The 15,439-nt window shown below is 33.8% G+C and overlaps 1 long non-coding RNA gene and 1 pseudogene across 1 annotated transcript in view; one reads left to right on the top strand and one right to left on the bottom strand.

The window, feature by feature from the left end:
• LOC145720322 (uncharacterized) overlaps nt 1-15,439 on the top strand; it is a 217,015-nt gene that overhangs the window by 124,839 nt on the left and 76,737 nt on the right. The gene's annotated exons all lie outside the window — the stretch shown is intronic.
• LOC102726541 (ATP synthase F(0) complex subunit f, mitochondrial pseudogene) lies at nt 579-1,548 on the bottom strand (annotated as a pseudogene).

The raw sequence follows: 15,439 nt of genomic DNA, 5'->3' as shown, positions 1-15,439 counted from the left end.
ATAATTGTGGGTTTATCCCAACATATATGTACATGAATTTATTATTTATATTAAAATGCCAAATAGCCTCAAAGCAACAAAAGCTAGAAAAAAAATAATGTCAAAATATACATGTCAATAATTTTGTTATTTATATGGTCCCACTGGATTTATTTCATATGGGAAACAAACTTGATTCTTTAAAAAATAAACTGAAAATTTGGATCAATTGAAGTTTGAATTAATTTCAATGCTCAAAGCAAAATTACATCGGAAGGACAACATTGCAACTACTGCAAATAATAAAAATGTATAAATTTGGCATTTATTATTTTTGTAGACTACTAATGTAAACTAGCCTATAATCTTTATTTTGAGTAGAGTAAATGTATTAATAGTTAGTCCTATTTATGAATTCCACTCAACAGAATTAAATAAGTCCATGTTGAACATATACAATGTACAGAAACTTAGCTAAATACTTCAAAATATAGAGATGAGCATTCATCTTTTATTGGATGTTAATATGAAAGGATTCAAGGGTGCCAGGCAAAGGTCATGGTCAGGAATGCCAGATGTGCCTCCACACTGGGCCCTCTTCAGTGGTACTTTCATAGCCGCTCGTGTTTGAGTTCCTTGTAACACAACAGTAGTTGAAAAGCACATAAACTGCCAGCACTATAGAAATCCCAGCAACGCCCCCTTTCTTCACATTGACATACTTGTTGTAATACTGCTGGTAACCTCTTTGAAATGCTCCAGCAATGCCCTTAGGGGTGAAATCCAGCATCAGTATCCAGCTGGGCAGCTCTCCTAGTTTCACATCCATGAGCATCTTCTCCTTCACTGGTACGACTGACGCCATCTTGGAGTCCTGGGTCCATAATATTAAATATAATGATAATCAGTGATATTGGAAATTCAAACTGCTGTAACTTTTTGGAGAAGAGAAAAATCACATAAAGTTGGATGGGACAGAAAATTCTTCAGTGTGACAGAAGTGATAGAAGGAGAGTGGAAACAATATGAGGATAAGAGGAAAGCAGACAGATGCCTACTCTGCCAGTTTATTTATTAATATTAATGACAAATCTGATTTGTTGATACTCTGTACTTCCTTTTAAAGATGAAGCTTAAAGAATTGAAGTGAATCTCCTTTCCAGTATTTAGCTGAGATGTTTAGAAACCAACATGGACCCCACAGATATTCCTCTTTTAAAACCCAGGACAACTAATAGGCTAGCTATTTTTCTGTGTCCTCCTTTTTCTTCTGAAACAAATCACAAATAGCTAAGCTATTTTTGAAACAGTCTAAGGAGTGGAACAATTTCCTAATTACCAACATTCTTGTTTCTGTCAGACACAGATACACAGCCTATTTTACCCATTGCACATCCTTTTTTGAAAGAATTTTGCATATCATTACCTTGAACCACTGTGAAAATATTTTTTAAAAGTAATAATCAGAGAACTATGGATTTAAAAGGTTATTTTAATGTTGTTTCTGATCCATTTTCACACTATTTCAGAAGTTAGCTGTGGTAGGCATCCTCTAAGATGGCTTGCAATGATCCCCACCCCTTGGTATTCATGCCCTTGTGTAATTTTCTGCCCTTCAGTGTGGACTAAGTTCAACTTCCTTCTTACAAGGAGAATTGGAAGAAGTGATATGTCACTTCTGAGATCAGGAAATAAAACTGACTTTAGTTGCCCTGAGGAAAATTAGCAGCCACATTATGAAGCATCCCTATGAAGAGGCCTACTGGGCAAGTGACCAAGGCCTGCCAACAGCCATATGAGGGAGCTTGTGAATGGGATCCCTCCCTCCAGTAGAGCCTTCAGAAGAGACCACAGCCTCTGTCAAGACCCAGACTGAAACCTTAAGGGAGACCATGAACCAGAGACACCCAGATAAGCTGTGACCAGATCCTGACCCAGAACTGTGGGTGATAAATATTTGTTATTTTTTAATAGCTAAATTTTGAGACATTTTGCTCCCCAGAAGTAAATAAATAATACATTAGCCTAAAACTTCACTCTTTCACTTAATGACAGAGAAATCTTCCCTCCAACCTAAATGTCCCTAATTGTCATGGAGCATCTAAACTTGCTGAATTCAAATAACATTTGAAATATTATTCAAGTACTCAAATGAGGTAGCCAAAGACAGCAATAACCATTGGAAAGAAATTTGAAATGAATCAAAATATATGAGAAAAACTATATTATCTTGGAAATGAGAATGTAATTTGAGAAAATGTTCTATTTTTATGCATAGTATCTGGAAAGACACTTATAATTTAGGTTTCAGAGATCCAGGCAATATCATAAAAACATATAAAACGCTTTGAATAATTACATTACAAAGACCTGGTATATTGTCCCTTTAGTATTATGCATGTGCTTTTTTTATTCATTCATGTAATAGATGTTGGGATACTTAATACGTTTTTGGGATAGTATATCAACACAATTTAGTACAGAATTTGAATTCTGCATAGTGGTGCATATTATATTGAATATGACATGATATATGATAATGCCCTATTTGGATGGAACATAAGGCTGCAAGCTTTAAAAAAGAGTACAATTATAAATATGTGAACACACTCATCCATTGCTCTTACAGCAGGTCATTTTTATCTTTTAATCGTTCTGTATTCTGAGTAACTTACAAGAGACATCAAGGTCTAAATCATGTTTTGACTTCCGTTTGTAGATAACAAAGTTCACTTTGCTCACTTTTTTCCTGAATCCAATTCTCTAAGACAAAAAAATGAGAAATAGAAAATTCACCTTTAATAAAATTAGGACCAAACCCACACACACACCTCAGACCTGGAATAAGATTGCCAACCAGCAGCAACTATTGGATCAGTATAATGAAGAGAGACAAGAGAAAAAAACTGTCTATGCGTATCTACATCAGAGTGAGAGGAGCACGGAGAATTACAAGTTTTATGTCACTTTCCAAAGGGCCATTTTGAGGTGTTCTTCATTGAAATTGCAATGTTTGAATAGACAGGCAAGGAGATGTCTTTAAATCATATTCATCATAGAGGTGTGTCAGGGGAAAGGGGGCTGGAAAAGAGCCCACCCCTACATACTGTCTGGGCAAGAAGCACGCTGGTAGGAGGCAAGGTGAAGGAGCATGCAGAAATGCAGTTTTCAAGCTTGTCCGCTGAAAGGAAGAAAATGCCACATTGACATACAATGAGCCAGTGAAGGAAAACTGAGAGCCAAAGGTACTGCTTACTACCTCAAGGAAGAAAAATTTGGAAACCACAGAAAAAATGTCCAAGATGAGCTCTTACAGCTCATTGACCTTTTTGCCCTCTCAAAAACACTTCTGCAAATAGCTGATTCTTGGAGAATGGTCTCTCTTCAGGGATGAGTGAAACCTAAAAGGGACTGAGCAAAGCAACCTATATGCTATGACACCTCCAAATACACAACCTCTGGTGGACAAACACAGAACGATGAATTGTATCACAAAGTAGATCAAATTTTAAAAATCAGTGAAACAAAGAACAATGAAAAATATGGCTTCTTATATGGCCTCAAACAGGCAATGACAGGGGTGCCTGGGTGGCTCAGTTGGTTAAGCGTCTGTCTTCAGCTCAGGTCATGATCTCAGGGTCCTGGGATCGAGTCCCCAACTGGGCTCCCTGCTCAGCGGGGAGTCTTGTTGCTCCCACCCCCTGCTCTTGCGCTCTCGTTCTCTCGCGCGCACGCTCAAATAAATAAATAAAATCTTTAAAAAAGAGAGAAAGAAAGAGACAATGACAAGCTAACATATATAGACGATAAGTGAGCAAACTGGTTCCAGGAAATAAATTGAAAGAAAAAAATATGTAATCAAATCCAAATAGTATCACTGGTCAAATGTCTGCACATACACAAAATCAAATTAGTTAACACTGTATCTTGCAACTTTACTGAATTAGTTTATTTACTCTAATAGTTTTTTTGGAGATTCTTTAGTGCTTTGTGGAATAATTCAGAGCAGGGATTCTGGTCAATATGACTGACTACAAATCCTAGGTTCACTGAATAGAGCTATGTGACTTTGAGTCAGTCACTTAGGTTCTCAGTGTCTCAATTTCCTCATCTCTAAAGTGCAAATAATAGTACATTTTCAAAAACTTACTTCTAGAATGAAATCAGTTAATACTTATAAAAGACTTGGTATGAAGTCAGGTATATAGTAGTATTATACATATGTTAAATAATTAAAGAGCATTAAAATTAACAAAACAAGAATTCTAGAAAAATATCAGCAGCTTCTATTTATGTACTAGCCAATAATAGATGAAATATTCCCAATAAAATTAAGTATGTGGAGAAAATAATTTTGGTAGGATACAAAGATATGTTTGTCTACTTACATACACTGAGCACATAGAATATACTTTGCAACCACTCAAAAAATACTTCATTTACATATACATTTACCATGATTCCTAGACATTATTATTAATGAAAGAGTAAAACCACTTTTTTCTGACTCAAATGCAATAACACTAGAAATAAATACAATAATAAAAATAGAAACTGAAAAGAGACCCCCCTCCCCCAAAAAAATACCAGGTAGAAATGCAAAACCTAAATATTAACTCTTAAAAAAAACTATAAAATTGCAGAATATAAAGGCAATAACACTACTTATTAGATATTTTGTGATACTGCTAAAAATGTTCAGATGAAAAATTAATATTATATATACCTATGTTACAAGAAAAGGAAAAAAAATGGAATCAAAGTGAAACAGAATTTATTCAATCATTAAAAGAACAGCAAAATTAAAAAAATGAATAGGGAAGAAAATAATTTTAAAAGATAAAAATAAATATTTATAAAATAGAAATCAGAAAAAAATGGCAAAATTTAAGCACAAATAATATTAGAAAGGTAAGTGGCAGATTTATTTTTACTACCTCTCTCAGCATTATGAGTTAATTTGAAAACCTGGACTTAGAAAAACTGGACCCAAAAGAGATGGAAAATCTAAAAGAATAATTTTAAACTGTTTGAAAAATTATTAAATAACTATCCTTCAAAAATGTTATGTCCAGATTGTTCACAGGTGCATTCTTTTCTATTAGGGGATAGACAGTTCTTATTATATTTAAATTTGTCTAGATCATAGAGAAAGGTAGAAATTTGTACAATTCCTTTTAGAAAGCTAGGAAAATGCTATCACCCAAACTTGAAAATGGTAAAGAATAAATTGAAGAAAATTACTAACCAATATTACTATAAATACCAGTCCAAAAATACTAAATGTAATATTAATACATATGTATCATGAAGTGAGTGAATTTTATCTAATGAATGTAGATTCTTCAATATTAGGACATACATTAATTTTACTGATTCAAAGGAGGAAAACAGATAATAGGTGCTAAAAGAGACACTTGAACTTCTGCATTCATTAATGAAAACAAACAGACTTATATGCACACTTTACCTAAAATGAAGGTGAGTTGTGGGGAATATAGTTTGACATCTTTAAGGAATAATTGGCTAGCAAATAAGAAATTAAAATACATTATCTCAGCTAAATATCATTTTTATGAAAACACAGTTTTTCAAAAAACAATTATTTTAAATACTCTGATGGTATTAGGTAAGCCACTTATGTAAGCAGTATATAAATAAGAATACTTTTGGCAGATGCTGTTGTTGCATTTCTGTAAAACTCTGAAAACTCAACCATAATATGGTAATTTCTATTAAGAAACTGTTTTAAGGTGGTTAGCTACACAATTAATTAAAAAGTCATTTGCGTAATAAATATAACAAAATCTAATGAGAAAAAGACCTCATTTGCAGTATTTCTTTTATTTTTTTTTTTAAGATTTTTATTTATTTATCCCAGGGTCCTGGGATCCAGCCCTGCATCGGGCTCCCTGTTCGGTGGGAAGCCTGCTTCTCCCTCTCCCTCTCCCACTCCCCCTGCTTGTGTTCCCTTTCTCGCTGTGTCTCTCTCTGTCAAATAAATAAATAAAAATCTTTAAAAAAAAAAAAGAAGCAGGCTTCCCTCTGAGCAGGGAGCCCGATGTGGGGCTGATCTCAGGACCCTGGGATCATGACCCGAGCCGAAGGCAGACACTTAACGACTGAGCCACCCAGGTGCCCGACAGTATTTCTTAAAAGAAAGAAAATAGGGAGGGAGAGAGGGAGAAAGAAAAAAAGTCAAGAAGAGAAAAAAAGATTGTAGCTGATATCCAGTGGCAATGTACTTAGGAATTGAAGATCTATATAAAGAAAACTTGAAATTTTTGTGTAGGACATAAAATAAAATTTGAATAATGGAATCATAAAACATTGTTTTTGATTAGAGTTCTTTATATTTAAGTATGTCATTTCTCCCCTAAATAATCTGAACTGTAATCCTATCAAATAGTCTCTGGAACTCAATTGTTCTAATGTTAAAGTTTTTAACAACAAAAAAACTTTTTTTTTCTTTTTAGAAAAGCCAGGATATTCTAAAGGGAAAATAAGTAAAAGGTTAATAAGGTTTTTATTATTAAAATAGCTTCATATTGGCACATAAAAATATTAATGGTGCTAATTACAAAATTGAGAAACAAACATGAACAAGCATAGGCATATAATATATGACAAATTTCCATTCCAAATTAGTGAAGAAAATACAAGGACTTTGTAAATGTGGGAATACATAGCTAGCCATCAGAAAGAAATAATGCTGACTTTTACTACTCTTGAAACAAACAATAATTGCAAATAAATCAAAGATTTAAATATTAAAACCAAAATCTATAAAAATGCTAAAATAATATAAAGGCATATTGTGGGTACAGTTCTAGACCACCACAATAAAGTAAATGTTGCAATAAAGCAAGGCAAATGAATTTTTTGCTTTCCCAGTGCATATAAAAGTTATGTTTACATTACACTGCAGTATATTAAGTGTTCAATAGCATTATGTCTAAAAAATATACATACCTTTATTTTTTTGAGTTTTTATTTAAATTCCAGTTAGTTAACATATAGTGTAATATTAGTTTCAGGAGTACAATATAGTGATTCATCACTTCCATACATCACCTGGTGCTCATCACAGCAAGTGCACTCCTTAATCCCCATCATCTGTTTAATCCATTTCCCCTTTGGTAAGCATCAGTTTGTTCTCTGTAGTTGAGAATCTGCTTCTGGGTTTCCTCTCTTTTTCTCTGCCCCCACCTTTGCTCCTTTGTTTTGTTTCTTAAATTCCATATATGAGCAAAATCATATGGTATTTGTCTTTCTCTGACCGATTTATTTCAATCAGCATAACTCTAGCTCCATCCATGTCATTGCAAATGGCAAGATTATATTTTTCTTATGGTAGAGTAATATTCCATTGTATATGTACCACATCTTATTTTTTTTCTCAAATAAAGGGTTAGGATTAAGATTAGGGCTGGGGTGGAGGAGTATTATATACCTTAATTTAAAAATACTTTATTGCTAAAAAAAAAAAAATACTATATTGCTAAAGTATGCAAATCACCATCAGTGAATACTAATATTTTTGCTTGTGGTGGGTTTTTACCTCAATGTTGATGGCTGCTGACTGATCAGAGTCATGGTTGCTCAAGGTTGGAGTGGCTATGGCAATTTCTTAAAATAAGACAACAATGAAAAAAATTTAAAAAATAAGAGAACACTGAAGTTTGCCATCTCAGTTGACTCTTCCTTTCACAGTGTCTCTGTAGCATGCGATGCTGTTAGATAACATTTTACCCACAGTATAACTTATTTCAGAATTGAAGTCAAACTTCTCAAACCCTGCCACTGATTTATCAACTAAGTTTATGTAATATTCTATTTTTTTATGAGAGAGAGAGAGAGCATGTGCATGCACTCAGGGAGAGGGGCAGAGGGAGAGAGAGATAGAAAATCTTAAGCAGGCTCCACGTTCAGCACAGAACCCGATGCAGGGCTCAATCCCATGACCCTGAGATCATAACCTGAGCTGAAATCAAGAGTCAGAAGCTTAACAGACTGAACCACCCAGGCGCCCCAAGTTTGTGTAATAGTATAAACCCTTTATCACTTCAAAAATCTTTACAGCATCTTTAGGAATAGCTTCCATCTCAAGAAACCACTTTTTTGTTCATCCATAAGAAGCAATTCCTCATCTGTAAAGATTTTTTACCACATCTTTAGTTATTTCCTCTGCTAAAGTCTTGAACCCCTCAAAGACATACATAAAGGTTGGAATTAACTTCTTCCTCAGTCCTGTTCATGTTGATATTTTGACCTCCTCCCCCAAATACAAATGTTCTTAGTGGATGAATGGTGAATTCTTTCCAGAAAGTTTTCTATTCACTTTGCCTACTTCCATCAGAGAAGTCATTATTTATGGCAGCTAGAGCCTTATGAAATATATATAAGCCTTGAGAGTTGAGATGATTTCTTGACCCATGGGCTGCAGCATGGATGTTATGTTAGCGGGCATGAAAACATCGTTAATCTCATTACATCTTCATTAAAGCTCTTGGGTGACCAGGTACATTGTCAATGAACAGAATATTCTGAAAGGAATCTTTTTTCCTAAATAGGTCTCAACGGTGGGCTTAAAATATTTAGTAAACCATATTACAAATAGATAAACTGTCATTCGGGTTTTGTTGCTGCATTTATGGAGCATGAGCAGAGTAGATGTAGCATAATTCTTTTTTTTTTTTTTTAAGATTTTATTTATTTTTCAACAGAGAGAGAGAGAGAGAGAGACAGCGAGAGAGGGAACACAAGCAGGGGGAGCGGGAGAGGGAGAAGCAGGCTTCTCGCAGAGCAGGGAGCCCGATGCGGGACCCTATCCCAGGACCCCGGGATCATGACCCGAGCCGAAGGCAGACGCTCAATGACTGAGCCACCCAGGCGCCCCGATGTAGCATAATTCTTAAAGCTCCTAGGGTTTTCAGAATGGTAAGTGAGCATTGGCTTCAACTTAAAGTCCCCACTGCATTAGCCCCTAATAAAATCAGGCATCCTTTACAACTTTGAAGCTTTGAAGCTAACCATTGACTTCTCCTCTCCAGCTATGAAAGCCCTAGATAGTATCTTCTTCCAACAGAAGGCTGTTTCATCTACATTGAAAATCTGTTGTTTAGTGTAGCCACTTTCATTAATGATCTTAGCTAGCTCTTCTGGAGAACTTGCTGTAGCTTCTATATCAGTATTTGCTGCTTCACTTTGTACTTTTACATTATGAGACAGCTTCTTTCCTCAAACCTCATGAACCAACCCTGCTAGCTTCAAATTTTTCTTCTGCAGCTTCCTCACCTCTCTTAGCATTCATAAAATTGAAGATACTTAGGACTTTGCTCTGGATTAGGATTTGGCTTAAGAGAATGTCGTGACTGGTTTGATCTTCTATCCAAACTACTCAAACTTTTTTCATATCAGCAATAAAACTGTTTTGCTTTCTTATTATTTGTGTGCACTGGAGTAGTACTTTAATTTCCTTTAAGATGTTTTCCTTTGCATTCACAACTTGGCTAACTGTTTAGTGAAAGAGGCCTTGCTTTCAGCCTATCCTGGCTTTTATATTCTTTCCTCACTAAGCTTAATTATTTCTAGTTTTTTATTTAAAATGAGAGATATGTGACTCTTCATCTAAACTCTTAGAGGTCATTGTATGGTTATTAATTGGCCTAACTTCAGTATTGTGTCTCAGGAAATAGGGAGGCTTGGGGAGAAGGAGAGAGATGAGGGCTAAGGAATAGCTGGTTGCTGGAGCAGTCAGAACACACACATTTATCAATTAAGTTTCCCAGGTTATATGAGTAGGGTTCATGGAGCCCCAAAACAGTTACAATGGTAACATCAAAGATCACTAACCATAGATCACCATAACAATATAATAATAATAAAAAGTTTGAAATATTGTGAAAATTACCAAAATGTTAATAGACTTGCTCAATGCAGGGTTGCCAAAAACCTTCAATTTGTATAAAATGCAGCATCTATGAAGTGCAATAAAAGTGAAGCACAATAAAACAAGGTATTTCTGCATTTAAAAAAAAATTTTAGTTGAGGAAGTACTCATAAGCAAAATAAAAATTTTAGATGGAAAGATGCCATTTATGAAGAAAAACAATATTCATCCATGTAATTACAGATATCGGTAATTTACTTTTTTTCATTGCTGTGTATTCACTGCATAAATGTAACATTTTGTCTATGGTTACTTACTTCTAACTTTGGCTATTAGTAAAGCTATTATGAACATTTTTTTTTTTTTTACCTGTCTTTGGAGGACAAGAACACTCATTTCACTTGAGAATCAATGTAGTAAGGGAATTACTGGTTGTTTGGTAAGGACTGCCCAGTATCTCCCATGTAGTGGTGCTTGTTTATACTCTCACTAAGTATGCAAACAAATTTCACTTGCTACAGGAATCCTTGTCAACATTTGGTATTGGCAAACTCTCTCTTTTAACCATTGATGGATGCAGTTTAATTTGCATTTCCATGATTACTTTTATATAACTTTTATATAACTATTATCTGTTTTAATACATTCTTTTATAAGGTGTCTCAAGCCTTTTGCCCATTTACTATTTGGATTTTCCATTAATTTGTAGAGGTTCTTTATATAATCTGAATATAAGTTCTTTTTCAGTTGTGTGTATTGTAAATGCCTTCTAATCCATGACTTTCTTTTCATTTCTTAATGGTGTATTTTGATGAACAGAATGTCTTAAATTTAATGAAGCATCTCTTGGTTACCTATTGCTGTGTAACTAGCTTTCATAGAAATCAGTAGCTTAAGACATTGTATTATTTATTTACAGTTCTATAGTTTGGGAGGGCATGGTAGTCTACGGCAGGATTGGATTTGCCAATGGTTGGATTTCTTACTTGGCAACTCGCTACCCATGGCACAAAAGCAGGAAAATGTCATGTGTTCCACATTCTATTACTTAAAGCACATCACGGAGTCACAATTGTGCAAAGATATGTGTACAAAGATTCTCATTGTAGCATAGTTTGTATTAGCAAAATGCTAGAAATGAATAAAATGCCCATTAATATAGGGCTAATTAAATGTATCATAGTATATTTATATAATGAATATTCACTCTGCAGGTGCTAAAATAATGAAGTAGATCTAATTTGATGATATGGAGCCAAAATACATATTACTTACTGAAAATAGAAAACTGCATAAGAGGAAATGTGTGTGTGTAACATCTCCTTTTTGTTAAAAATATAATAGTTGTACAAATTTATAGTCAAATGATGGTAGGATGCACAAAATAATATTAACAATGTTTGCATATCAAAAAGAGTGCTGTGGAATCTTGTATAGAAAAGAATCTTTCCTGGGCACCTGGGTAGCTCAGTAAGTTGAACATCTGCCTTCAGCTCTGGTCATGATCCCAGGGTCCTGAGATTGAGTCCCATATGGGGTTCCTTGCTCAGCAGGGACCCTGCTTCTCCATCTCCCTCTGCCTGCCACTCCCCCTGCTTGTGCTCTCTCTCTCTCTCTGAAAAATAAATAAATAAAATCTTTTAAAAAAAGAAAAGAATCTTTTATGTTCCTTTGTATTTATCATATGCACATATTAATTTTCCATTAGACAATTAATAAAAATATATGAAAGTAACATTTCAACATAACATTAGCAAAGTAAATAGTGCCAATTTTGTGTGTGTCTATCATGAATATGTTGTTATTGTTGATTTTGTTTTGATTTAAAGCCTGAAGTTCTGCCTGTATATTTCTGAGTACATGAGAAGAAAACTGGATGGTGATAATAAAAATGAGATTCCCAGTAGAATTTCAACATAATCAGGAACACCCTCAAGCAAAATAAATCCTGAGAATTTTAAAAATGCTTTCAGAAACTTACAGATATCTTTGACAATAGTCTATAGATAAACTGAAATTTATGTTGGATGCATGTAAAAATATTCACAGATATTGCATAAATTTCATGATGCCACAGAATATGAGACAGAAGTGAATAGGGGACATTACCATATCTGCTAAGACAGCACCTGTCAGGAGTGCAGTGAATATTGGCCAATAAAGTCTTAAGGATTTTCTAGTTGCATATTTCATCTTTCTTTCCCTCTTATACAATTGTGTTTTCCAATTTATCATTTAATTTATCTTTATTAAAATGTCAGATCATTTCTTACTACAGAGTAGGCAAAACAGCTTTATGCTCTATCATAGAAACTTTAATTGTCATCATATACCTGATTTCTGAGTCAGTCCCAAATATCCACTCTGTAAAACTTATAAACATTTGTTTTTCTCCTTGTTTTTGAGAATTTTCCAATAAGTAAACATTCATATTGATGAAATGTAGGGCCTCGTACTACTTTATTAATATATATTGCTCCAAAAGATTTTTTTTATCATTTGAATATGGGGGTGGGGGGTCAAAAGAAAGCAGGGATGTATTACTGATAAATTTTTAAAATACAGAAAATCTGAAATGTGACTTGGTATTCAAATAAAATTGTTGAAAATGCAGATTTGAAAAGTAACCAAAGCCATAAGTTTAGCCTGGAGCACAGCCCCTAGGCAAGCTAGGGGGGAAAAAATGGCTTCTGTGGACCTGCCTGTAGGCAAAGTTTTTTGTTACAGCTGCTTGCAGAAGCAGCTGAGGCACCAACCAGACTCTATGAGCAATTGCAAAATGCTAAGGTCTGTTTACCCCTCTTTCTCTCTAATCTCTCTAGAATTGGGTAGGAAAAAATAAAGTTATAGCCTTGAGGAAAGAAAAGTTCACATTCTACAGCTTTCAACTTTAGAAACTCTGAGCCAGCACCTACATGTTGCAGAGGTTTTGATTACAAGTTAAGAAAAAAAAAAAATCAATACTTTGATTGTTGTGATCCTCTGTGACTGCAAAAACATTGCACTCACTTGCTTTAGGTTGAATAAAGTCATTATTGCAGGTGAGTGAACCAGAAAAATCCAAACTGAAATCCAGACCTAAATTATTACATAAAGTCAAATGTCAAAATGAATTTTTGCTTTTTTATTGCTTCATGTATTTTATTTACTGTAGGAAACATACAGAATATGAAGACATAAATGTCACATGTCTTCACTAAAAAGAACGTGTTGTAGCCCCACACTATTGAAAAGAACATTGGTAAAATGATGTTGCTACTATAATTTAAACAAAGAAACTGAGAGTTTTGATGTTATTTAATGGATAACATTGATATTTAATATGGACAACAGTCTATTTTATGCTTTGGTTACTCTATTACAAATGGGGAAACCAATGATACTAAGAACTGATAGAAATAACAAATTACGAAAATAATAATTATGCAATCTTTAAACACAAAGCACAAAGGCAAATGTATTAACAGCAGCTTCATGAAATATGTAGAGGGTCATGAAGGCACACAGAGAATTAATTGTCTAGTTCTGAATTGTATAACCATGTGTAAGCACATTACTCACATGGGTAAGATACTCCTCAAGGTATCACTGCAAATATTTAAATCATATATTCAATCCCGAGGATAAAAGCAAGTATAAGAGACAATGCAAAAATATTTTTCACCTTTGGCACCTAAGAATGTATGTCCTTTTATCTTATTATTTATTTTAGACAATGTATGTCATCAGTGAGGGTAAAAAATAAAGACTAGGAATAACTGAAGTCACTAAAGTAATATCAAGTTCTCACTTTCTATTAATATTTTTCTATATTTCATTAATAATATTATCACTTGTGACTCTTTGCTTTACCTGTATTTATGTTCCGAAAGAATCCAGGACTATCATTTCTTAAAAAAAAAAAAAACACAAAAAAACAGAAAATTACAAAATCTCTTGAAGAAAAAAAGAGCATTTATTACAAAAACCAATGCCCAATGCAGCTCTATAAACCAAAAAAACCTATGAAAATCTCCAATTTTATGAGTCTATAGATAAGTTAAAATGAACATGAGCCATGAAAAGAATAAAAGAAAGCACAGAAAATAGAGAAATGTAAAAATTAGAAAATGGGCACTGAATGAACATAAAAGCTGAAATTTATTGAAAATTTTGTTAGCGCTATGCATTATGCCTTGAATATGTAATGTCCAAGTCCCTCCAAGGGGGAGGGTGGGTTATTATTATATAATTATGTACCTAGGGAAAACTGTTTAATAAATTCACTAACCAGCCTTCAGTTTCTTCGGCCAGTAGGGGGCAGCACTGGCATCTAAGGGCAAGTCTTGACTAGCACACTTGCATTCCTTGCAGCTGGGCTGTCCCTCAAGTTTAAGGGAAAGCTCTTTAGTTTATTAGGAAGGCAGGAAGAATCTGATCTGGGCATTATTTGACAACAAAACTCTGATGAATTTTGTAGAAGGATACTGAGAGATATTGCAGACACTAAAGGAGTTGTATTACTGTTGCAAAAACCACGGAGAAGAGAAAGAAAGATGTAGCTTGTGTTTTAAATAAAAAGAATAGATTCTGTAAATTATAAACAGATGTGATTATATAGATCTTTGGTAAATTTCTAGAATTAGATATTTAAAATTTGTGTGCTTAGAAAATTAAACCATTAATCACTAGATGTACTAATGTGTTCATTTAGTAAATGTCATTATGATTAATCTAATTGTCTCTTTTCAGTTATGTGGAATTAGCATAGCATTTATGGAAGTTTTCCATATAATCTACTGGATAGGAAAAGAAATGTGGGTGATGCAGAGAAGTTTATAGAGAAATTTTTTCAAAACATTTTAACCAATAATATGAAAAAAATATTGAATACATTTTATAAAATTTGCAAATAACAGGAAGTGGTCGTTAGTGAAGTAACTAGAATCTAAAGGAATATAATGTAATAAAGCAATTAGTCTGCTGGGATGAACTTGAAAGTGGGTAAGTATAAACTGTTACATTTGCTTCTAAACAGGATGGAAGAAAATGGGAGTTTGATTAGGCAACAATACCTAGGAAGTAAGGAGGCATGGCATCAGAATATTTGTTAGTAAGCTCAATATCAGTCTCAAGTAATTGTCAACATTGCTATAATGTACTAATTCATATACCAAATACAATGCTAGCTTACATTAATAGAAACATAGTTGTGTTAGACTGAAGAATTTAAGAATATTGATTTGGGTTGAAAGTAACCAAAACCTTTCTCATTGTAGAGCTATCCAAAAATGAAAGGAATTACCTCTGGAGTTTGGGTATGCTCAATTATTGTAGTTCTCAAAAGTGCAAACTTTGGTGAGAATATACCCAAATATAGCAGGGATATATAAATATCCATCCATACTTATGTCAGGCACTTTAGAAGTAATTACTTATATACAATTGCTATGCTATGTTTAGATATTTAAGCAGCATAGTACAGTGTAAAAGTTCTCAAAATGTTAGATCTAGGATCCCTTTAAACTGTTTAAAAATCTTGAGGACTCCAAAAAGATTTTTTAAAAAAATGTAGGTTATAGCTATAAA

Source organism: Leptonychotes weddellii, chromosome 2 (genome assembly GCF_054177405.1).
Source record: "Leptonychotes weddellii isolate Sample4059 chromosome 2, ASM5417740v2, whole genome shotgun sequence".
Lineage (NCBI taxonomy): Eukaryota > Metazoa > Chordata > Mammalia > Carnivora > Phocidae > Leptonychotes > Leptonychotes weddellii.
Note: the sequence above shows the minus strand (reverse complement) of the source record. Positions and strands in the feature narration are given on the sequence as shown.